The sequence below is a fragment of the Lissotriton vulgaris genome, chromosome 11 (genome assembly GCF_964263255.1).
Source record: "Lissotriton vulgaris chromosome 11, aLisVul1.2, whole genome shotgun sequence".
Lineage (NCBI taxonomy): Eukaryota > Metazoa > Chordata > Amphibia > Caudata > Salamandridae > Lissotriton > Lissotriton vulgaris.
Genome location: NC_141699.1, coordinates 108,833,397 through 108,859,311, shown reverse-complemented (window position 1 = coordinate 108,859,311; position 25,915 = coordinate 108,833,397). Strand labels below are relative to the sequence as shown.

The window sequence follows — 25,915 nt, the reverse complement described above, 5'->3', positions numbered from 1 at the left end:
GAAGAGTGGACACAGTGAATAGAATCAAGCAAGTCCATTAATTCAGCACTCGGAGACAGAAAATGGAAATCTAAAACTGACAGATACAGTAGCATGAAAAAGTCAAAATTAAACAGCAGATTCTACAAGAAGTAAAAAAAAACAATAGACTCATATCACACCAACAATGGATGAAAAAATATAAGAGCCCCATGATCCTCAAACCTGCTGTGGACAGAATCTAATCTCTAACAGCGGCACTGGAGGACTGTTTAAAGTTTGTCATTCATTGTGAACCCCCCTGCAAATGAGTTAAACCTAATGCAACAAAGCAGCCTTTTAACAGCTCCTTGATGGCAAAAAGAAAATGGTGAATGCCAAATCAGGGTATCTGTCACCCTTCTCCAAAAGTCTCCCAGCGCCGGCCGCTCAAAAACGTGGAGGAAATGAGTATACAATTCCTCGCATCAGGGGCATTTACCTCCTCGTCACCTCCCAGTCACAGTCACGAGTGTGAGAAGTTGGCCTGGCATATGATGTCCACAATTCTAGTGGGCACCTTGCACCAGTCCAAACGACCCTTATTGATGGTAGGTTTAGACAACCTTTATAGTAAGCTATCCTAGTGGTAGCTGTGGAGAGCAGCCTTCAGACTAAGTCTTGAAGGAATGTGAAGCAGCTTGTTTTACCAGTCTATAATCTCATGAATGATCAAATAAAAGGAGAACCACACCAGGTGTATATTTAAAATATATGTTTTTATTCTAAACACACCCCTCTAGTCTCTTTATGAGGCTAGAGGCAAAAGTACAATACAAGAAATTAAATAGCACACAGAAAACTGGCACAGTATACATTTTGCCCTAGGCGCCTCACAAACCATATACTAAGAAAGTGGTATAAGTACCGCTCTCAGTATAGAGACAAAGTCTAGGGCCTGTAGAACCGCTGGTGCAACCAGGAACCACCCAAGGATGCAGGAGAACCACGGGGGACGCGTGCAGTGTCTAAACACAGCCGCAAATCACCATTGAATTCTATGGAGAAAGTTAAAGTTAGATTTTTAAAGAATAAGGACACTTAGGAGTGGACACTTCAAGAATCAAGACCCACGGGAGCACCGAGGTACTAGTGTTACCTCACCCAGGGAAACCGGGTGCATAGGTGTCTTTTGGAGTCGGGTTTCGTTGTCGTTTCCAATGGAGAGCTGCAAAGAAGTGCTGCAGGCGACCAGGTGGAGAGTGTCTGGATGGATCCAAGGGTGGATCGGAGATCTGAAAAGCCTGAAAGCAGAGGGGGCAGAGTCTGGGTCTCTAGCCAGTGACCAGGAAGGCGACCAGAAGATGCCAGCCGATGTCGGGTGATTTCAGGTGATGTAGGTGAAGCTTGACTCTTCAGGCAGGAGGACCAGGAGGTGTCGACGGCAAAGAGGAGCTGGATTCGAGCTGTCCCACGTCGAATGTCAAGTGCTGCAGTGTCGGTATCTGGATTGGACCCAACAAGCCTTGGCAAAAGCAACCCACACAAGATTGAAAAATTGGCTTTGGAGCAGAACAGCAAGGTCTGAGGGACTCACCCTGTGTAGGGGAGTTAGGGTACGTCTATGGCAACCAGGGAAGCCCAAGAAACAAAGTAGATTCCTTTGTGGGGACCCACCAGTTGATGGACCAGGGATCGCGAAGGGGCCTCGAGCAGACATGCAGGAAGCTGGCCCACGGAACACTCGTGGAGTGTAGGCCTCTCAGCTTCGGTGCAAAAGGTGCTCAGGGCTTGGACTACAAGTAGCCCAATGCATAACTTCGGGAAAGCTTGGGAAGTTGATGCACTAGCAAATGTATGGGATGTCCAGGAGTTCCGGTCTCACGTCACTCGTGATGGCTACAGGTCTTAGCTTTGCTGGGGACTCGTGTCGGCCTCGGAGATGTCTGGAAGTCAGCTTCCTGTGTCGCCGATTCTTCAGGATCCGGCGGGAGCCTAGAAAATGCAGACCAGCAAGATGCTTCTTTGGTGCCTGTTTGAACAGGGGAGTCACTCCTTGACCCCAAGAGAGATTTCTTCTGTCTTCCAGTCGAAATGGAATGTCGAAGGTCCAAGATATATGTTTCAGAGTTCCGTCCAGGGTAATCTAAAGTCCTAGGGACTGGGTTCCTATAATTATACTAGGTTTAGGGGTTGGACTAACTCTAAGGTCCCACCTATGGGAGGAACTGGGGAGGGGGTGGTTACACCCCTTCCCCTTTATCCAGTTTCGCCCCAGAGCTGGGGCTGAGTGTCCCAGCAACCAGTTTGAACTGGGAAATGCACGGGGGCACCTTGTGTGCCCCAGCCACTGTCTGGAAAGCATTCACTGAATGCACCCACCCTGCCCAAATACACTAAAGCCTGTGTGGGGAGGTGCTGGCACCTCCTGGGACAGGAAACCTATTGTCCAAGCCTCCCCTGCCAGAGTTTCACCAGCAGTAGTAGGTCGGACTCGTGTCTGTGCCAGCAGCATCCATTTTGTGATGCTGGGGCTCTGTTTAACTTCTACTGGTCAGACCAGTGTGTACATATCTTGTCCCTCTAGAAGGGTGGAATGCTACCCCTGCCATCAGAACTGGCGGGGGGGGGGGGGGTAGTATTCCAAAGTGTTTGATACCAAACACAACATGTTTTGATGCTGCCATTCCAAAGTTGGCATTTACCGCAAGGTTTTCATGCACTTAAGAGCAAATGATAAGGCTGTATCATAGAATAGCTATAAGGAAAGTATTCTGAAAGCTGCAGAGGGGCTCAGGCTTGGGCACCCTCTCACACGAAACCAAGCACTCTGCCTTCAGGATTGTCACGGTCTGCCATAGGAGTGACTTATAGGTTTATGTGTGTCTATATATATATAGGTAGAAATAGGTATACTATATCTAAGTAAGGGGTACAAGTACCACCTTACCCAGGTTGCAGTAGCATACTTGTGGTGCCATTTTGGAAGGCTTCCCAGGGGTAGCATAATACATGCTTCAGCCCCTGGTAGGCCTATGGGGTACCTATGCCCTTGGTGCCTAAGGTACCATATACCAGGGACTCGCAAGGGTACCCCAGTAACCAATCTGGAGTGTACCTAATGTACATGCAATCATTTTAGAGAGGAAGGAGCTAGGCTGGGGTCCTGTTTAGCAGGTCCAAAGCCAGACTAAAGTCGATAAATCAGTGAAACACAGCAAAAAGTGGGGGGAACCATAGTAAGCAGATCCTACTCTCCTACAAGGAGAACAGCAGCTCCTCCCCAGAACTTCTAAGCAAAACTCGTGTAGACCATCCCTACCCTCCATGACACTCCAACATCCTGTAGCATATTAACCTTGCCTCTGGAAATACATCCTGTTGTTTTGTTCTTGGGAACTGTTCCTTGCAAGACTCACTGCGGGGATGCCTGATGCCTCCTGTTCAGTTTTAAGGTAATTGTGCGGCGGTCGGCTTTAGCGTCCGCTGTTTGGATTTCATTTGAGTCCCTGCTTTAGTGGGACTGTGTGTCATTGGCCGGGCTGCCTCTCGTTTACAACGGGTGGAGTTGTCGGTGGGCCTGCTGCAGCTTCCACCCTTTAGGGTTCATTCCCTGGGAAGGGGGGGGATATGGACAGTTTGTTGCGGAAATAGCTTTTTTTGCGTGCCGGGGCATGGCTCCTCCTCGGGGGACAATTACGGGAGTAGGCACGGGTCTTGTTGGAGCAAGTTCGCGTCTCTCCTGTGTGGTTGCATGTCGGAAATGGTTGGCTTTGCACCAGCTCCATCGTTACTGAAACCCGATGAGTGCCGTGCTCTTTTTGGCCTTTTTACAGTATGGATGGCTAGTTGTACATGGCCTGGGGACTGGTTTGCTGGGGCAGGGTATGTTCCCGCTTTGGGGGAGTCCAAACATGGTTGGCTCCTTGCTCTGAATACGTGGCATTGGGTACTTCAGTTCATGCTCTCCCGTCACAGATGGTAAGAGGCTCGCTGGTACACACACGCCCGAAAATGGACGAGACCAACGCTCTTGATGTGAGGTCCATCACTGATGCATGGGGTCTCCCCCCGTGACTGGACATTTTCCCTGCTCACACTGCAGTGTCTGTCATCTGACAACACATACAAAACAACTCTCACTGGAACCAGGAAAAATTTGGAAAACAGAGGACACACACCAACTGCAACTTAACCAATGTAGTCTACCTGATAACATGTCCTTGTCTGAAGAGATACATAGGAATGACAACACGTAAGGTGAAACAGCGTATCTGCGAGCACCGTAGTAACATCAGGTGCCGCAAATCTACTACTAAGATGAGCGAACATTTCCTTCAACAAAATCATACACCAAATGATCTCCGCTGGACAATAATTGAACAGATCACCACGGAAAGAAAAACTGCAAGTATTCTTTTTGAGAAAGAACAACGATGGGTCTACAGACTGGGAACCCACAACAACGGCCTGAATGACCAAATACCGTGGTCTTCAGTGCTCAAACGTTAATGAGTTCCAATGCCATATCCTTTTCCATGCTCCGAGATGGACCTTGTTCCACCGCATTATTGCTCCTTACTGCTCGAATGTTATCGAGTTCTTCCATGTCACGAGACCTGCATTTCACCCTAACCATGAGAGTGCCTCATCTAATCACTGTAATTGTCGGTCTCCAATCTTCCCCAATCTGATATGTAGTTTTTTGCTCCTCCCCGATCTATTTTCATTGCCACTTGAAAACATGATCCGATCCGCGCTAGTATACACCAGTCACGGGGACTAAACACAACATTTGGCTGTCTGTTCCCTTCTCACATGACCGCATCCACCCCCTATCCGTGCAAGATATACAGCAGTAACGTAGACAACCATGCGAGCGCTTGCACTCCAAGCCTCGCTTTGACTCTATCTGGTGATTGGAGGCCTAGACGCTAGCGTCATCCCACGCCTGCTCCGCCACGCTCTCACCGGTGCTGGCAACGCCCACGGCCCCGCGTACACTCCATATTAACTTCACTCCGCTTCCGGTATCCCATCCTCGGGGTCCGGTAGAAGCTATCGCTAGGTGCCTAGCGGGTGTTTGGCGTTGTGGGCGTAAGACCATCTTCCAGATCAGCGCTCAGCACGACCATCTCTCAGATCAGCGCTCAGCTAAGTAAAAAGTAACCTGTGTTCCTTTTCTAATTGTGCCTCCATTCTCTACATCCTTTCCCAGGGTGTGCAATTGTCGCCACCACCCCCCTCCCGAGACCCATGGGGTGTGGATCTTTTAAATAACAAGTGAGAACCTCTCTATATTTCTTTTTTTTTTTTAACGTGTGATTAGAGCTAACTTTGTTTTATATCACCACCAGCCCTGCATTCGGGCACATTGATCGCTGAACCACTAGTGATGTTATAGTAACTGTGAGAAGTTGGCCTGATATTCAGTGTTCACTATTCTAGTGATCACTATGTATCAGTCCAAACAACCCTTATGGTGATTGGTTGTAAGTCAACCTTATAGACCAGCTATCCTAGTAGCGTGGATACGAGCAGTCTTCGGGCTAAACTCTAGAGGGCGTGTTAAGCCAGCTGTTATACCATCACATATACCCCTTGAACACCAAGTGAAAGGACACCACACGAGTCTTATGAAAATAAACAGTGTATTTATTTAGATCACAACAGCCCTGTACTCTTTATGAGGACAGGGTACTAAGCACACAACAAAACTCTTACGAAAATACTTTGAATTGCAGAATTTACACAAATGCCCGAGGGGCACGAAAAACCATATACTATGAAAGTGGAATGCGAAATTACTAGCAGGTAAGTACTGTACTTATAGGCTTTGGAATCGCTAGGACTACGTTACTGAACCTTGAGATTACTAGTAGGAGGCCTAGGGGACTCGGGTGCAGAGTGGGCACTCTCACGCGGGATGCGGGACAAAGTCTATGGAGGCTAGTAAAGGCAAAGTTAGTGTTCTCAGGCGAACCCGATAACGTAGGTTGAAAACGACTGTGGATCTAGACCCTTGGATAGTGAGGCTATGCTGGGGCACCGAAATGCCGAAGTTACCTAGCCCAGGGGCTGCAGCTGCATAGGTCTGAAAAGACGTCGGGAATCCTCGTTGACGAACCAGGAGCCTGAAGAAAGAGGTTGCTGGCAGGCGACCAGTGAAGATTGTTCGATGGATCCAAGCCTGGATCGAAGATGGATGACACCTGAAAGCAGAGGGGACCAAGTTCTTAATCACTAGCCAGTGATTGTGTGGGCACCAGGATGGCACCGGGCGAAGTCACCTCGACCAGGTGAGTGGGCGACGCTGGGCTCTGCAGTCTCACGGACCAGGAGGCGTTGTCGGCGACCAGGATGGAGGTGTGAGCTGTCCCACGATGGTTGATGCTGTCGACGTCGCTGGACCCAGGATTGGGGCAACAAGTCTTGGCAAATTCAAGCCCACGCGGTGGACCTTAAATGGCGTCTGGAGTGGACCAGGAGGGTCCGGGGTGCTCCTCTTTTGGAAGGGAGCAAGGGCCAGTCTGGAGCAACCAGACCAGCAGTGGTGATGTCGTCGGGCGTCGTCAGGAAAGGCCACAAGCCAGCGGCTAGTAGCCAGACAATGCGGTGAGCAGCAAAAAGCAGAAGGGCCCCACGCAGATCTCGTGGATGCTGGGAGGCTGGACTTTGGTGCTGGAGCTGCTCAGGGTCGGGGCTTCTCGGACCCCAAAGCACTCACCAGAGGATCCCTCGGCGGTCGTGCTGGATAGAAGTCGTGCAGTTCTGATGATGGCCGGTCCCTCGAGGTCTCGTTGCACCTACGGTTCTCAGCTTAGCTGTAGAGGTAGGTAGAGGTCAGAGGTGCCAGGGAAGCCGGGTCTCGTCGAGCTGGGCAGTCGGATTCCGGAGGAAGGATGTTCAGCAAACCGCAGAGTTCTTAGATGGTGCCTGCGGATGCAGGGTGACTACTCCTTAGCCACAAGGGAGAAATCTTGAGAAGAAGTCGAGAGTTCCTTTCGTAGAAAGTAGTTTCTTGATTCAAAGATGATCTAATTTGGAAGGGTCCCCGCTCCTGCCTTTATCCTAAAGAAAGGGGTGGGTACGCGACTAGGTCCTGCCCTAGGGGTGGGACCAGGAAGGGGGGTGGTTACACCCCTCTCCCATGCCGGACTTTCCCCAGGCCAGGGGCTGGTGTGCCCCTGGAGCTGGTTCTAGCCGGCAGATGCGTAGTGAGCACCGGGGTGCCACTTGCAGTCACCTTCCTGTAAAGCCCTGCCTACCCAGGATACACAAAACCCTGTCTGGGATGGTGCTAGCACCGCCCCGGACAGGAAACCCTTTGTCCAAGCTCCCCTCGCTGGAAGGACTCCCAGCAGCAGGAGGTCAGACTCGTGTCTGTGGTGGCAGCATCCATTTTGTGGAGCTGAGGCTTCAGTTAACTTTAACCGGGGTTCACAGTTACATACATGTCGTGTCCCTCTAGAAGGGTGGAATGCTAACCCCGTCGCCAGAATTGGCGAGGGGTTAGTATTCCAATTCATATGACACCTTACTCGACATGTTTTGATAAAGCAATACCAGAGTTAGCATTTAACCGCGAGGATTATAATGCACTTAAGAGTATATGGTATGCGTTATCATGGAACAGCTATTAGGACTTGGTTCCGCAAGCTGCAAACGGGCTCAGCTCATGCCAGAGCACCATCTCACACGATTCCAAGCACTCTGCCTTCAGGATTGTCAAGGCCTGCCATAGGAGTGACTGATAGGAATCTGTGTGTCCATTTTAGGGTTAGATATAGGTAAACTATATCTAAAGCAATGGGTGATTACACCACCTTGCCCCAGCTGTCGTGCAGCCAGTTGTGTCAGATTTAGATGGCCAGCCAGGGGTGGCATAATACATGCTGCAGCCCCTGGTAGGCCCTGGGTACACCTATGCCCTGAGTTACAGGGTCTGATAAGGTGGCTCAGTACCAATTGGAAATGTACCTAAGGTACATGGAATCCATTTTAGAGAGAGAGCAGCAGGCCTGGGGTCCTGATTGGCAGGGCCCCAGGTCAACTAAGTCAGAAAACCAGCAAAACACCAGGCAAAAAGTTGGGGGAAACCATAGTCAGGTATCCACCTTCCTACACAACCCCCCCCCCCCAAACGAAAGGAGATAAGGCTATCCTTGACCAGGTAAGCCTATATTGCCTGAGTGGCCATATGAGGTGGTACATGCACTGGCATGGTTACCCCCTGTATCATGGTCCACTAAGCAACTCCTCACCCTAGGGGTATCTGAGGGTCTCCACCATAGGGAATCACTACCTGTGGTGTGTTTTGGCAAAGTAAAAGGCTGGTGTGGGAATGGAGTACTGAAGTGAGACTCCACTACTGTTGGGCTCAACTTCCTCCAATCCCTATCCACCATATGGGCCTTTCTTTCCAGTACTGAGTTGCTATGAGCTCTCAGGGTCAACCTCTGGCTACCTAAAGCTGGAGGCTGAGTCCCTCTGTTTGGTTTACTGGAGGGACAGGTCAGGTTTGGGGATTTTAGACCCTAGGTTTGGCGGTGCCCAGCAGTGTCCAGCGGCGGGAGTTCCCTAACTAAGTTTAAGGGGGATCCCTCAGGAGTTGGTTTTATTTTCACTTGGCTAGGACTACTATCTTCAGTGATCCTAATCTGCTGATTGGGGATTTCTGGACAGGGGGCCCTTTGGGGTCCACCACTGGCCTTCCTGACCTCTACAGCCCTGGGCTGACTGAGGCAGGGTAGAGAGGTGCAGGCTACCTGCTCCAGACTGGGCCCCACCTGGGAAGGGTCCACTGTCATCAGGGGCTCTGCCAGGCTAGGCCTGACTACCTCTGGGGCAGTTCCTTCACCAGGGGTAGAGTCAGTTCCCGGAGGAGGCTGGCTCTCACCTAGTGTCTGGGAGGGGGAAGACTTTGCTTCCTCCTCAATGCTCTCAGTTTGGGTGGAGTGATCCATTGTTTCAGGCTTCACAACCCCACTATCTGTTTGAGTAGAGGCTGAGACCATTTCAACCTTGCCAACCTTTTCAGGAGGGCACCCAGTTTGTGTCTGGGCTGTGACTGTCACAGCCCTCCTATCCTGGTCAGGAAAGTCTGTCTGAGCCTGGGCAGTGGCTACCACTGCTCTTCCAACCTTTTCAGGGAGGGATGGTGCTTGGACTGGGGCTGTAGCTATTACTGCCCCACTAACCTTTCTGGGTAGGCCTATTATCCTGGAGTGAGTTTCTTGCTCCACCTCATCCCATGCTGAGATTTCCAGGTCATTCCCCAGTAAGCAATCTACAGGTAGGTTATCTGTCACTGCCACTCTCATGGGCCCTGTGACATTACCCCAACTGAGCTCGACTACTGCCATGGGATGCCTTCTTTTCACTCCCTAAACGTCTGTCACCTGATAAAGGAAACCAGGGGTCAGTTGAGCAGAGGGGACTAGATGGTCAATCACCATGGTGATGCTAGCCCCTGTGTCTCTGTATGCCTCAACTTTCTGACCATTGATAAAGGGCTCTTGTCTATACTTTCCCAAAATGTGGGAACCAGTAGTGAAGTTGGCAAACCCCATGCCAGTCTCACAGACAAGAGTGTTGTTAGGGGACCTGGCTAGGCCATAGTCCACCTGGTTTCCCAAAGTAATGCCCACCACATTCTTGGGGGAACTCCCACCACCTGGGGGATTACCACTAGTGGTAACAGGAGGTCTGGGAGTATTACTTGGGGGTATGTTCTCCTTATTGTTGTTGGCCTTGGGACAACTGCTGTCACTTTTGTAATGGCCTACCTGTTTGCAGGTATGACAATAAGGTTTCTTTTGGGTTTTGGGAGAAGTTTGGGACCCACCCTTTTCAGAGGAATTTTGGGGCCCTGTGGTTTGATCAGAAGATTTATTCCCACCCTTCTCTTGAGGCTTGGTTGATTCCTTCTTTTGGTCACCACCCTGGTTCTTAGGCCTGACCCTGGTTCTGACCCATTTGTCTGCCCTCTTACCCAATTCTTGTGGAGAGGTCAGATCAGAGTCTACCAGGTGCTGGTGTAATAACTGGTTCTGACAATTACTTAAGATTTGCTCTCTCATAATTAGATTGTACAATCCCTTGAAATCAGTAACCTTACTTCCCAGTAGCCAGCCTTCAAAAGCCTTAGTGGCACAATCAACAAAGTCAGTCCAATCCTGAGACTGAGTTTTCTGGGTGTCTCTGAACATCAACCTGTACTGTTCAGTGGTTAAACCAAACCCATCAATCAGTGTATTCTTCAGGACTTGGTAATTGTTAGCATCCTCAGCTCTAGTAGTGAGGAGCTTATCTCTACCTTTACCTTCAAAGGAGAGCCACAAGATAGCTGCCCACTGACTCTGGGGGACACACTGTACAGTGCAAGCCCTCTCCAAAGCAGTCATCCATTTGTGGATGTCATCCCCTTGTGTAAAGGGGGGCACTATCTTACTCAGGTGTCTAGTGTCTAAACTCCTGCCTTTTTCTCTTGGGAGAATGCTGCCACCAGTGGGGTCTGCCCCACACAATTTCTGCTCTCTAGCAAAGGCAAGTCTCTCTTTGGCCAGGGCAAGTTCTTCCCTTTCAATCCTCAGATTGACTTCCTTCATCTTAGCTTCGTGCTCCCTTCTCTTAGGGGAGGACATCCCTCTATGAGAAGAGGTCTGAGAGCCATTGGTTCGAATGGACCTGTTGGAGCCTCTGGATAGAGACCTAACTCGTCCACTCCCAATGTTAAGTCTGCCTGAGAGTGGCCCTGGGGGTCCCCCAAATCCATTCTCATGCCTACTTAAGTTGGACCTGGTGAGTCTCCTGACTTCTACCGGTCCTTTGTCTGCCTCCTCCCCTGATAACTCATCTTCATCCTCATCATCATCTGCCTCCTTGAGGGGATGGTCATGGTTATCAAAGGGACCCTGTAAGGGGGGGCATATTCCCATCTGGATGAGAAGGATCTGTGTTACCAGCCCTCCTAGCATCATAAGTCTCTAAGAGACCAATCAGAAAAGGAATGGTAGGGTTTGCACCCTGTTTTAGCTTCCTGGATGTACAGATTTGTCTCATCTCCTGGAAGCTAAGAGCAGCATATCTGGAAGTGACCTGTGGAGGGTCCACAACCACAAGAGGGGTCTCTGAAGACTCTCCGTGGTTAGACATGCTTCTAGTGTGGTGTAAGTGATGCACCTACCTACACTATTTGTTTGCCTACTGATCCCTTGCTAAGAGTTGTAGTCAAGGTGTGCTAAGCCTTGTTAAACTACAACAGCTGGTTCAGTAGAACTCAGAGTATTCTAAGCTAAGTTATATGTACCTTACCTTATGTGATCTTTCACAAAGATATTCTTAGGATACGTGTGGTAAAACAACAGGAAGCTCAAATCCCAACCGCTGCTCACCAATGTGAGAAGTTGGCCTGATATTCAGTGTTCACTATTCTAGTGATCACTACGTATCAGTCCAAACAACCCTCATGGTGATTGGTTGTAAGTCAACCTTATAGACCAGCTATCCTAGTAGCGTGGATACGAGCAGTCTTCGGGCTAAACTCTAGAGGGCGTGTTAAGCCAGCTGTTATACCATCACATATACCCCTTGAACACCAAGTGAAAGGACACCACACGAGTGTTATGAAAATAAACAGTGTATTTATTTAGATCACAACAACCCTGTACTCTTGAGGACAGGGTACTAAGCACACAACAAAACTCTTACGAAAATACTGTGAATTGCACAATTTACACAAATGCCCGAGGGGCACGAAAAACCATATACTATGAAAGTGGAATGTGAAATTACTAGCAGGTAAGTACTGTACTTATAGGCTTTGGAATCGCTAGGACTACGTTACTGAACCTTGAGATTACTAGTAGGAGGCCTAGGGGACTCGGTGCAGAGTGGGCACTCTCACGCGGGATGCGGGACAAAGTCTATGGAGGCTAGTAAAGGCAAAGTTAGTGTTCTCAGGCGAACCCGATAAGGTAGGTTGAAAACGACTGTGGATCTAGACCCTTGGATAGTGAGGCTATGCTGGGGCACCGAAATGCCGAAGTTACCAAGCCCAGGGGCTGCAGCTGCATAGGTCTGAAAAGACGTCGGGAATCCTCGTTGTCGAACCAGGAGCCTGAAGAAAGAAGTTGCTGGCAGGCGACCAGTGAAGATTGTTCGATGGATCCAAGCCTGGATCGAAGATGGATGACACCTGAAAGCAGAGGGGACCAAGTTCTTAATCACTAGCCAGTGATTGTGTGGGCACCAGGATGGCACCGGGCGAAGTCACCTCGACCAGGTGAGTGGGCGACGCTGGGCTCTGCAGTCTCACGGACCAGGAGGCGTTGTCGGCGACCAGGATGGAGGTGCGAGCTGTCCCACGATGGTTGATGCGGTCGACGTCGCTGGACCCAGGATTGGGGCAACAAGTCTTGGCAAATTCAAGCCCACGCGGTGGACCTAAAATGGCGTCTGGAGTGGACCAGGAGGGTCCGGGGTGCTCCTCTTTTAGAAGGGAGCAAGGGCCAGTCTGGAGCAACCAGACCAGCAGTGGTGATGTCGTCGGGAAGGCCACAAGCCAGCGGCTAGTAGCCAGACAACGCGGTGAGCAGCAAAAAGCAGAAGGGCCCCACGCAGATCTCGTGGATGCTGGGAGGCTGGACTTTGGTGCTGGAGCTGCTCAGGGTCGGGGCTTCTCGGACCCCAAAGCACTCACCAGAGGATCCCTCGGCGGTTGTGCTGGATAGAAGTTGTGCAGTTCTGATGATGGCCGGTCCCTCGAAGTCTTGTCGCACCTACGGTTCTCAGCTTAGCTGTAGAGGTAGGTAGAGGTCAGAGGTGCCAGGGAAGCCGGGTCTCGTTGAGCTGGGCAGTCAGATTCCGGAGGAAGGACGTGCAGCAAACCGCAGAGTTCTTAGATGGTGCCTGCGGATGCAGGGTGACTACTCCTTAGCCACAAGGGAGAAATCTTGAGAAGAAGTCGAGAGTTCCTTTCGTAGAAAGTAGTTTCTTGATTCAAAGATGATCTAATTTGGAAGGGTCCCCGCTCCTGCCTTTATCCTAAAGAAAGGGGTGGGTACGCGACTAGGTCCTGCCCTAGGGGTGGGACCTGGAAGGGGGGTGGTTACACCCCTCTCCCATGCCGGACTTTCCCCAGGCCAGGGGCTGGTGTGCCCCTGGAACTGGTTCTAGCCGGCAGATGCGTAGTGAGCACCGGGGTGCCACTTGCAGTCACCTTCCTGTAAAGCCCTGCCTACCCAGGATACACAAAACCCTGTCTGGGATGGAGCTAGCACCGCCCCTGACAGGAAACCCTTTGTCCAAGCTCCCCTCGCTGGAAGGACTCCCAGCTGCAGGGGGTCAAACTCGTGTCTGTGGTGGCAGCATCCATTTTGTGATGCTGAGGCTTGAGTTAACTTTAACCGGGGTTCACAGTTACATACATGTCGTGCCCCTCTAGAAGGGTGGAATGCTAACCCCGTCGCCAGAATTGGCGAGGGGTTAGTATTCCAATTCGTATGACACCTTACTCGACATGTTTTGATAAAGCGATACCAAAGATAGCATTTAACCGCGAGGATTATAATGCACTTAAGAGTATATGGTATGCGTTATCATGGAACAGCTATTAGGACTTGGTTCCGCAAGCTGCAAATGGGCTCAGCTCATGCCAGAGCACCATCTCACACGATTCCAAGCACTCTGCCTTCAGGATTGTCAAGGCCTGCCATAGGAGTGACTGATAGGAATCTGTGTGTCCATTTTAGGGTTAGATATAGGTATACTATATCTAAAGCAAAGGGTGATTACACCACCTTGCCCCAGCTGTCGTGCAGCCAGTTGTGTCAGATTTAGATGGCCAGCCAGGGGTGGCATAATACATGCTTCAGCCCCTGGTAGGCCCTGGGTACACCTATGCCCTGAGTTACAGGGTCTGATAAGGTGGCTCAGTACCAATTGGAAATGTACCTAAGGTACATGGAATCCATTTTAGAGAGAGAGCAGTAGGCCTGGGGTCCTGATTGGCAGGGCCCCAGGTCAACTAAGTCAAAAAACCAGCAAAACACCAGGCAAAAAGTTGGGGGCAACCATAGTCAGGTATCCACCTTCCTACAGTAACTATCATGACAGCCGGTGATCGTGTCTCTTTCCTCAATGCATGCCCCGAGACTGTCTGTATCCCAGGACAGCGTTACAGGCACTAATGTAGCATTATTTTGCACCATGGGCACGCATATTGACTAGCCCAAGCACAGTGTACTGAGATTAGTTTCTGCAAAATACGTTCCAGTCCCATAATGTTAACGTCATCTTTGTTGTCTTCTGTGTGTGTTTGTCATTTCCTTTCAGACCACAGGTTCCTCATATTTCGAAGGAACACTCACTTTTTCTGGTTTGTTCTTTTTGCACCTAATTTTACACAAAATTTCTAACTTTCATGTCCTCTGGTTAGGGTGGGCCTTAGCGCGCCCACACCACCGCCCACACCACCGAGGTACACAGTTACATGGTCCTGATGAAAGCCCAGTAAAATTTATACACATAAGGGCAGAAACATGTCGACCCCACTCTAAGTGGAAAATACCCAACACATTCGTTGGTAAATTTCCCGACACATATATTTTAACTAATGCCTGGCTAACCACAGAATACAGTTTTTTGTTTGGTACAGCTTGCTGGCATTTTTTAATTCAATTATTTTTCACACTATTGTCACGAAAAACCAGCTCTGCAGTAATCTGTCGTTGCAGCACACCAGGGAGGCATTCGGCTTCTCCTGGTGGGCCCGATGATGAAGCATGTCACCACCCAGGGTGGTGAGTGAGGGCTTCTAAAGAAATCCCTAAGTGACTTTCTTACAGGTTGATTCCATATACTCTTATCTTGTACATACCCAAGGAGGCAACTATATTTTGATATCCTCCTGAGTGTGGAGGTTCTGTCAACCCCAACTTCCATTGTTTTTAGATCGCCGTCGTGAGCGCCCTATATAGGAGGAAATGCCCCTTTGGTAAATCGTATCGCTCCCTGAATTCTTCAAATGGGAGTAGAAGGCCTCCCTCAAATAGGGCCCCCATCGTCAGTGCACCAACTATCACCCAATCTCTCAGCCCTCACCAGTCTCCTTCATGCTGGAGTTCTACTAGAAATTCCATCAGGATATCTGGAGCATTTGGTCGTCTAGTTTTTGCCTTCTTTAGGCACCTAACCCAACACTTACATAGTACCGTAAATTCCGAACTGTCTCATGCTCCCAGAGTGGACAGCTGCAACACAACGTAAGACAGTTGACCGAGATCCGGAACAGCAGGGCCACCAGTTCTCAATATGATATATCATATTCCGTTGGTCAATGCAATGGAGTAATATAACAAGAATGGATTACAGTAATGGTGACTACCTTGGTGCAGTTGAAAGTGTCTCAACTTATCCTCAATTCATTCACAATGCAGCAGCCAGATTAAGGGACAAACAAAAAACACCCGCCCCCAAAGTCTATCAACCTATCTGCCTATATGTATGCAAAATAACTATTAACGATGCTGCCCCAAAGATATGGAACTCTCTTCCACCGGAGGTACGCAGAATCTCCTCAATGACAGCTTTCAAACAGGAAGCCAAAAGATTCCTAATGGACAAATTCCTACCTTAAGCTGAGCTAGGTTCACTGGCTCGAAATCATTGATCCTACAACCATTGTTCCATCATGTGATGCTGCTCTTCTTTACCGCATTGTGTGCCCCCCTTGTAGCCTGCTATATACCGGTTTATTGTATTACTCACCTTTGTGTCATTTGTCTATGAATCATGCGATTATTCATGTTGTGTATTCTTACTTGATGTCGATATTGGGTTTATGACCTTCCTTCCACCCATTTGTAGAGCGCTTTAATATCCTTCGGGATCTTGTTCGTGCTATATAAAACTTTATGAATAAATAAATGTTTACATCTCTCACAATCACACATAAGAAGGACTAGGCAGCTTCCCCTACTTTCCTAGCAGCAACATTTAAATGGCGATCTTCTAAATGCTTTTTCAACATATTTCTCAAACGCTTAAAGTAAGGTCAAGAGAGAAAAAATTCAGTAGCAGCAGCCAAGCTCTGGAATTCCCTTTAATTTCAACTATGCTCCCAACCATTGCTGTTTAATTTTAGGGAACTACCAAAGACCTGACTCTTCACTCTATAGTGTAACTGCATGGTCAAATAAGCGTTGGTGATAGTTTGCTCTACAAATAATCAATACAAATAATGTCCTTTTCACAAGAGTGAAATAGCACATTTGTTCACCATAAGAAGGTCATAGTTGGAGGGCAGGAGCATATGAGAGATTATGCTTCATACTTTGAAACACACGGTAACAGGACCTCTATGCCCTAGGAATGGATGCACCCCATGAGAGCAGTTTCTGACAGCCAGTGGACAAAACAAACTGCATTTAGGTGCTTTCTACCTAGTGACTACCACTGCATTTTATTGTTCAGGATAACGTACTAGTTCTTCACTTGGTGGATAGGAGAGGAATATACACCCCGACGACTGACATGTCATTACAGTTGGGTGGTACAATCATCTTTGGCTTCACAACTAGGTTTCCGACTCCCTTGAAAGCTTGGGCCTCACAAGGCTTTCATGTGGATTCCTCGCAGTTGCTGTTAAGCTGCAGCAAAATTTCATTAACGCATCTGCAATGGTATCATAGGCAGAATTGAACAAGCATTTACAATGCAATGATTTCGCCTTCGGAAAAGTTAGAGCTATTGGCATTGTAAATGACAAACTTTTTATTTATGTGTTGGTTTTGAAAACAGATAAATAAATGGCATTGTCATTTACAATGCCAATAGCTTCATGCAGCAGCGCTGCCAAGGGACTCTGCGTGTGCCGCGTAGTTGTTTGCCTCTTTAGTGAGACTACTACGCACGTTCAAAGCTTTGCTCTACAAAGTCTGAAAGTGCCATTTGCTCACGCACTTCAGCTCTTAACATGGCTGCGATCCCCAAAGTGCACGAGCATTGGCTGTACTAGTGTCACCTGCATAACTACCCAAGGCGCTATACGTAAAGACAAACTACAGCATCGGAACATACCAATAAAAGCAGTACCAATAAACCAAACTATGCTACTGGTCACGCCGAATGGATGTGTTTGTTTGCGCTGTCTGCATGCAAGCATGCAAGCATCGCAAAAAAAAATAAAAACTGCGCTACACAGCATGCAACAATATAACATTACGAACACAGATAACGGACGTGTCTCTGCTTGCGCTGTGTGCATGCCAGCAATGCCCTAGTATTCAGTGCTGTACATTAAGCTACAACATAATGTTACAGTGTACTACCGGCGACTGGTAACAGTTACCAGCTGCTGCCGCAGTAACTCAAGAGCTTGCAAACGGTGACCAGGTGATCTGTCACTAGGGCACGAGTTGCTTCCTGTGAGTTCATCTAACAAATCAGAGCAATATCCTGCAGCTGGCAGAACACCTCTACTGGGAGCTGTCTGCTGAACAGATGAGGAAAGGGTGCCTAGAAGGCAGGCCATCAGCTGTGCTCACTGGGTGTAGCAATGGCGAACATGTTACCAGTCTGTGCTGCAGCTGTCAACACGGTGACACTGGCAGCGCCCCGCCATGCCCTACAGACACCCAGCACAACAGCGGGAGAGCAGTGTGAGCCTCCCGGCATGTCCTCGGGCTGACCAGCTCCCTGGACTCGCCTCGAAGCTGCAGAGGCCCCAACCCTCTGGGCGTCGCGATGGGCAGAGGAGATGTCCCCATTACTATTTTTTATCCTCTGTATTGTATTCTTCCTATCTGCGTTGTGTCGTCCAATCTCCTGTTTTATGTTAAACAACCGGTTCAATCCAAAAGTGCGCACAGTATGGGGCAGCTTTTTGCACGTGGCTCAACCTGCATGGCCGTCAAAATAACATGCACAAAAGGTTTGGGCAACGTTTTGGGCACCCTTATCCTCATCACTAAACTAATGTCTGCATAGTTTCACCCAGGCACTAACCCGAGGAGCTATCCTTTTGGCAAAACTCGGGACTGAGACCAAAAACCGTGTCCTCGTCTTTTCCACACCATTTCACACTAAGTCAGGGGCTCAAAATAAAGCATTTAGCTGAAGGAATACTACTCACAGACAGCGGGAGGGGGGACGGGCACACGGACAGCGGGAAGGGGGCGGGTTAACGGGCTCACATAGCAGGAGGGGGGCTCGGCAGTGAAAGGACTGCGACGGACACAGTGCTGCAGCTTGATCGCTGGGGATCGCCCGACTGGTGGGCGTATGAGCAGCCCTGATCGGAGCTGCAGCAGCTCTCACATTCACAAGCCCAGACTCAGGGGAGTGGCCTGCGAGTGCTCCTGGATGGCCGGAACAAAATCGCAGCGTAACTGTGAGCCCCGAGGGAGGACCTACCTCGGCTGACGTGTGGGCGCCGCTCGCTTTCCTAGGCTCTTGGAGCTACTGGAGTTTTCATTATCTCACGGCCCGCCTGGCCATTGTGTCAGGTGTTAAAGCGGACCACGCCATGAAGGCTCCTGCCAGGCCGCCATCTTCAGAGAACTGACCAACCCACCGCCGCATGACGTGGGCAAAAGCCTAAAATTCTCAGGAACACCCACGAATCTGCTCCGGCATTGACGGACAGATCTCTGTTCCAATGGCTAGCCTCCATTTATGGAGCTAGCCAATGGAACAGAGGGGCGGGACAACACACACATACTGTACACATAAGATTTCGCCTGCGCCGAAAAGCTGCGCGGTGCGCAGCTTTCGACAGGCGAAACCTAAAAAGGAGAGGGGCCCTGGTAACATCCATATGTACTTGCAAAAAATGGAGAAGGACTTGCACAGCTGGTTGTAAATCCCAAATTAAATCACAATAATAGTCTGTGGCGTGCTACCTGGGATAAACGCTGTCTGTGCCCAACAGCGTGGTAAACTGAAGAAGGGCTAGTCATCTGCCCGAAATGCATTGGGAGGATTTATAATTGGATGACGTTTTATGTTGGATGATGTTCGTGCTTCTTCAAGCATTGATGAACTGTTTTTTTGAACATGGATTAAACATTTAAGGAACCTCTCCGAGTCGTGGATTTAACCTTGATGAACTTATTTCATATGCTGTAGACATCATGGTCTCCTCTTGTGCTGTGCACCAGGGTGCCTTCTCCCAATTGGGGGGAGCCTTGCATTAGTCTTCAACATCCATATGTAAACATTACAGAGATGTGAGAAATTGAAAGCTTTAAAGAAATCGGTATTGCCTGTGAAGTGAAAGGAGACAACTGCAGTGCAAAAAGTATGCTGTCAATTAAATAGCCATCAGAGTCCCATACCAGAAAACACAACGATGGCGGGTGAGAGCAGTTCATGAAGGCTGATGGTGTTAAACCACTGACTATCACCTAGCATGAGGAGGATGCTGAAGAAAGTCACTGGGGAAGTCTACGCCTTTAGGACAGTTATTATACAACATACAAACAAAATAGCATGAGAGCAGCAACGTCCTCTATTAAACAGAATATAACATTAGCAGTCTGAGGTCAGGAACATTAGGAAAGGTGTCTACAGTACAACACTGAGCAGTCCAGTTATTACCATGGAGAAATCAACAACATATGTATTAAATCTACTCCATTAAAGTTCAAACTTAAAAGCCTGTAGCTTTCTACCCACCACACAAATATAGTGGAGCTAAATAATAGGTTGGAGGGCTGGAGGCTTGGCTCCAGTTGTGAAATCCATCTATTTAATGAGGTGCTAACTTTCGATTTCCACAAAGTATTGAATTCCTGTGTGCTGCACGGTTTTACAGATTGTTCCATTTAACATAGTCACTATCTTTCTTTCACCAACACTGTCAACTGCTAGACATTATATGATAAAAATAGAATTCCTCTGCCTATGTTAATATGTACCCTCTTCATAAGGTTCTTTGTTTATTGAAACTCCAGTCAAAATTAAATGATCAAAGACTTTTTTCCAGTTGTCAAAACATAATTGAAATACCATCATCGCTTACCGATTTTTTTTCCATAGTTAAATGTACTGGCAAAGAAACAAATAGTGAGGAACGGGGCTCTATAACTACTGTCTATCACGCAAAGAAAATGGCCCCACCACCTGTTCAAAACAGAAATTCCCAAAACAAGAACCATGAACAATATGCACTGTTAAAAAGTGCAGACGTACTCCTGAACATCATCGACACTAACGCATGTCAGACGTACAGGTTCCATGCTGAATGTGATCGGTGTCAGGTACCAAGCAGAATGCAGCCCATCTTCGGGAGATATGTAGAATGTGACCGGCATATGGTACAAAGCAGAATGCAGCCCATCTACGGGTGCTATGTAGAACGTGACCTGCATGAGGTACCAAGCAGAATGCAGCCCATCTACGGGTGCCACGCGGAATGAGACCTGTGTGGGGGTGCAAACTGTGTTAAGGTGCCATGCAGAATACACAGGGCCTGGGAGAAATTTAAATTCCGCTGGCATAACGTGTAAATTTGGGAAATTTAGGTAAGGCTTATTAAGTGAACTTCTCGAAACTATGCATTAAGGTATTTTGTGTAATTATGCACCGTTTGTGGTAAAATTTGCTTTGAGTGGTGCAATTCACAGTAATCAGCAGGAAAGAATTTCAGCGAATGCACAGGAGCAACAGAACGTAAGAGGTTGTTGTTCACTTTTTTCTGTTTAAATGCATCCTCACGCTTAAAATGTACGCGAAGGTGCATTTTGCACTAAAATACAGTGTGTAATGACTAATTTGCATTTCAAATAATTTTGCGTTATTACGTGCGTCAGCCATGCAGAATTACATTTGCATGGGTGTAAAGGAAAAGGGATGTACCCTGTCAATCAGCAGGGGTAAATTAGAGGTCAAAAACAGGCTTTGTCTTACGGTATGATTGAACTTGCGCTCAACATTCAAGCCTCTCTCAACCCTGGCTGGGACTGGCTGCCCAGCTTCCTCCATGTAGCAGTGGAGGTCACAGTCGCAGCACCAGACTCATGTGCTCTTCTCCTAGCATAGCACCATCACAAAATAAAATGATGGACAGAGTGTTGAAACTTTTCACTCACCCCAGTCATTGATCTGGATTTAATCCATTGTTATTTTGCTTGCCACGTCATCCAAGTTTGGACCCAGTCATATGCAAATCAGTCTTGCCCTGCTCCACACGGGAACAGTCCAGCCCAAACTGCCAAAGCCATTTCCTCCCTGATGGGTCCTAATTGAGGTGGTGCAGTGGGCAAAATAATATGGAGTAGATCTGTTGACTGGGGGTGAATGTTTGCAATGCTCAGCATCCAGTCCATCATCTGTTCATTTTGTACTTCAACTTGAATAGGCCTGAAAAACTGCTATTCTGGTCTCAAACTATGAACAGTTACCAGACTGTGAAAGGAATTGCTACTGACCACTATGTCGCACTGGAAACCTGGCAGTTGTGGGCTAAGCCTTCAGCAGTAGTCTGCCAGTTGCAGTGCTGCCAAGTACCATGCATCAGGCGTTAGACTAACCCATTTCAGTGTCGTGATCCGCATCACTGCACTAGATGCAAAGTCACGCATTTATAGCGCCTCCTCAGCTGTCTGGATTGCTCTTTACCATTGTGTGAGCAGAGTGAGCAGGGTAGTGGCAGTGCATGGCCTGAGAGGTCGCTCCCAGTGTCTCTTGCAGGCATCTGGTATTGTCGCGCTGCACTGCTTAACTTGCTTTTAAAAGCGCCTTCTCATTGCCTGCTGTGTTAATTTTATTGTAGCGCTGCTGTGCTTATCTGCTTACTGTGCAATTCATACCATTTTCTTGTGTGGTTTATGTCGTAGCGCCGCTCCGCTTGGACTGGTCAAACTGTGCAATTAGATTCTGATGTTGCTACATTTCGCCAGCTGTGTAGCTTATTTTCCGCTCTGCTTCGCTAGCGCTTGATTGTATAACTTCCCTCTGCTGTTGTAGCCCTGTTAGCGCGTTTGACTCCAGCGCTCCGCTCTGCTCCCCCCTCCGCCTCCATTTTGTTTGTTGTTGTCCTCGTGTGCCCGCCCCGCCTCCCAGCTGAGACGCCCTCGCCCCTCCCCCTCCACCATCCATATATGACAGGAGTTCCCGCGCGCAGCGTTTACGCGCAGCGACCGCGCCCAACCCGCGCCGAAGGTGCGCCAAAGGTAAGCCCGTCTACGCCCGTCCGCGCCTGGACCGCGCCCAGCGCCAGACCCCCTGCCCCTCGCGCTGCCCAGCCCTCCCGCATTACCTACGATGCCGCTTCCCTCCTAGCCCTTAACCCCGGTCGCGCCCCCAACTGCGTCCAAGCTGCTCCTGGACACACCCATGGACCTTTCTCCTGCAAATTCATCGGCACCGTCAACATCTCCGCTACGACCACTCCACAGATTCCCGACCCCAATCACCTACAATGCATCCTTCTCAACACCCGATCAGTCCACAGGCACGCCATTGACCTATGGAATCTACTAGACACCATTTCTCCTGACATCGCCTTCCTTACGGAAACATGGATGAATGCTTCCTCCGCACCAGACATCACCATTGCCATCCCTGAAGACTACAAGATCACTCGCAAAGACCGTACCGACCACACAGGAGGAGGAATCGCTATCGTCCATAAGAAATCAATCTGCATCTCAACCAGCTCTGACGCCAACCTCGCCAACTCCGAACACCTTCACTTCCAGATCCACACCGACCCCAAAACCACACTCAGAGGCACCCTCCTCTACAGACCACCAGGACCCCGCGCTAAATTCAGTGAGGACATCACAGACTTCATCACTCCACACGCACTCCCCTCCAAAGAATACATCCTTCTGGGAGACCTCAACTTTCACCTTGAAAAGATCAACGACCGCAACACCGCCACCCTCGTGGACAACCTCGCCAACCTCGGACTTAAACAACTGGTCACTTCCCCCACCCACATCGCAGGTCACACACTCGACCCCATCTTCACCTCCAGCAACCATGTCTCCTTCAGCCACACTACGGATCTCCTTTGGACTGACCACAGCTGCGTTCACTTCACCTACAACAAGCCAAAACCCACCAACCACCTCCAACCAACTCTGCAAAGAAACTGGAACAAAATCACCGCGGACCAAATCTCCGCATCACTCCTTCGAAACTCCCCAGCCCTCTCTTCTAACGCCAACGAAGCCGCCGCCAACCTCACCCTATGGTTATCCAACACCGCCGACACCTTAGCACCTCTGAAAAAACGTCAAAGCAAACCTGGCAGCAAAAAGACCTCATGGTTCAACGAGGATCTCAAGAAGTCCAAGAAACTCTGCCGCTCCCTTGAAAAGGCCTGGAAAAAAGACCCAACCACTAGCACCAAGGACGCCTTCAAAAGCGCCACACGCACTCACCACCAACTGATCCGAAAAGCCAAGAAAACAGCATTCAAGGATCGACTTGACAACAACGCACACAACAGCAAGGAACTTTTCAACATCGTCAAGGAATTTTCCAATCCCTCGGCCAACTCCAACGACATCACTCCCTCTCAAACCCTCTGCGACTCCCTAGCCTCATTTTTCCCCAACAAGATTGCAGACATCCACAACAGCTTTGACAACCAACCCGGAAACCAACCCACCCTACCATCTGCTGATCATCTTCCCCCCTTGAACACCCTTAACGACTGGAACCCAATCTCCACTGAGGACACCATCCGACTGATGAACTCCATCCACTCAGGATCCCCCACAGACCCATGCCCTCACCACATCTTCAACAAAGCAGACTCCGTCATAGCACCGCACCTCCGAGACGTCATCAACTGCTCCTTCAACTCCGCCACCTTCCCGGAAAGCTGGAAACACGCTGAACTCACCGCCCTTCTGAAAAAACCAACAGCGGACCCCACCAAACTCAAAAATTACCGCCCCATCTCGCTTCTTCCATTCCCGGCCAAAGTCATCGAGAAAGCTGTCAACAACCAGCTCGCCGCCTTCCTCGAAGCCAACAAATCCCTCGACCCCTCACAATCTGGCTTCCGAGCAAAAAACAGCACTGAGACCGCCCTCATCGCAGCAACAGACGACATTCGAACTCTACTGGACAATGGAGACACAGTCGCCCTCATCCTCCCCGACCTCTCTGCAGCTTTCGACACAGTCTGCCACAGCACCCTTTTACAACGCCTCAATAACATCGGAATCCAAGGAAAAGCTCTTGAATGGATCACCTCGTTCCTCACCGGAAGAACCCAAAGAGTCCGCCTACCACCATTCAAGTCCGAGGCCTCGGAAGTCATCTGCGGCGTTCCACAAGGTTCCTCACTCAGTCCCACCCTCTTCAACGTATACATGAGCCCCCTCGCGGCCATCGCACGCCAACACAACCTCAACATCATCTCTTACGCGGACGACACTCAACTGATCCTTTCTCTCACCAACGACCCCAGCACCGCCAAAACTAACCTACACGAAGGAATGAAAGAAGTTGCCGAGTGGATGAAACAAAGCCGTCTGAAACTGAACTCAGACAAAACTGAAGTCCTCATCTTAGGTACATCCCCCTCTGCATGGGACGACTCCTGGTGGCCGGAAGCCCTCGGAAAAGCACCCATCCCGACAGACCACGCACGGAACCTAGGCGTCATCCTGGATTCTTCACTCTCAACGAACAGACAAGTCAGCGCCGTATCCTCTTCATGCTTCAACATTCTTCGCATGCTCAGAAAAACATTTCGCTGGATCCCCTCCGAAACAAGGAAAACAGTCACCCATGCTCTGGTCACGAGCCGACTGGACTACGGAAACACCCTCTACGCAGGTACTACCGCAAAACTCCAGAAGAAACTCCAACGAATCCAAAACGCCTCAGCCAGGCTCATATTAGACATCCCACGCAACGAACACATCTCTGGGCACCTCAAAGACCTCCACTGGCTACCCGTCAATAAGAGGATCACTTTCCGACTGCTTACCCACGCACACAAATCACTCTACGACATCGGACCAGATTGCCTCAACTCACGACTGTCCTTCTACACCCCCTCCCGCCAACTACGCTCTTCCAGCCAAGCGCTCGCCACTGTACCTCGCATCAACAAGACCACCATGGGAGGCAGATCCTTTTCGTACCTGGCTGCCAAAACATGGAACTCACTCCCCGCTTACCTTCGCCTCACCCAGAACCACCTAGCATTCAGGAAGCAACTTAAAACGTGGATATTTGACAAGTAATCCTCCTCCCCTCCTAAGCGCCTTGAAACCCTCTGGGTATGTAGTGCGCTATACAAATTTCTTGACTTGACTTGACTTGACTTCTTCTTGGAACAGGCTTGGGGGCTGGCTTTGCTGAGCTCCTTCTGGTGTAGGCTACAATGTAAATGAGAAAAAACAAGGACCCCCTGAACAATGGATAGTTCAATTCCTAGGACAGGGACTTAAATGGTAGTGACAAAAACTTCTAGGCAATGTCAATAAAGCAAACAATGTACACAGTATCTATGACATTAAGAAGACCAAGGAAGCACCCCAATGTATGGCAAGGATGCTTGTTTCCGGTCCAGGGAGGACCTGGCCTGGCAGTTCGGTCTGGACTGTTCCCATGGGGCACAGGGTCAAGACTGATTTGCATATAACTTGGTCCAAACTGGGGTGGCAGTAGTGGGCAAAAGAACCATGGATTTAACCCAGATCTTTAAACTGGGGGAGAATGTTTGCTTTGTCAGTATTCCGTCCAACATTTGTTAGCTGTAACACTTTTCACCCTAAGTGGGATGGGTATGCCCAGACATGGGACCCTTGCTCACTGTCCCACAGGATTCAAGCTAGTCTGGCTGAAAAAGAGTGACATACCCTGAAACCGGTCCCAGGATGCTTGTTTCTGGTCCAGGGAGGACCTGGCCTGGTAGTTCGGTCTGGACTGTTTCCATGGGACACAGGGTCAAGACTGATTTGCATATGGCTGGGTCCAA

General features: G+C 49.3%; 1 long non-coding RNA gene across 1 annotated transcript in view; it reads right to left on the bottom strand.

Annotated features, from left to right (window-relative positions):
- Positions 1-25,915, bottom strand: part of LOC147679064 (uncharacterized) — a 137,735-nt gene that overhangs the window by 111,184 nt on the left and 636 nt on the right. The window lies entirely within an intron of this gene.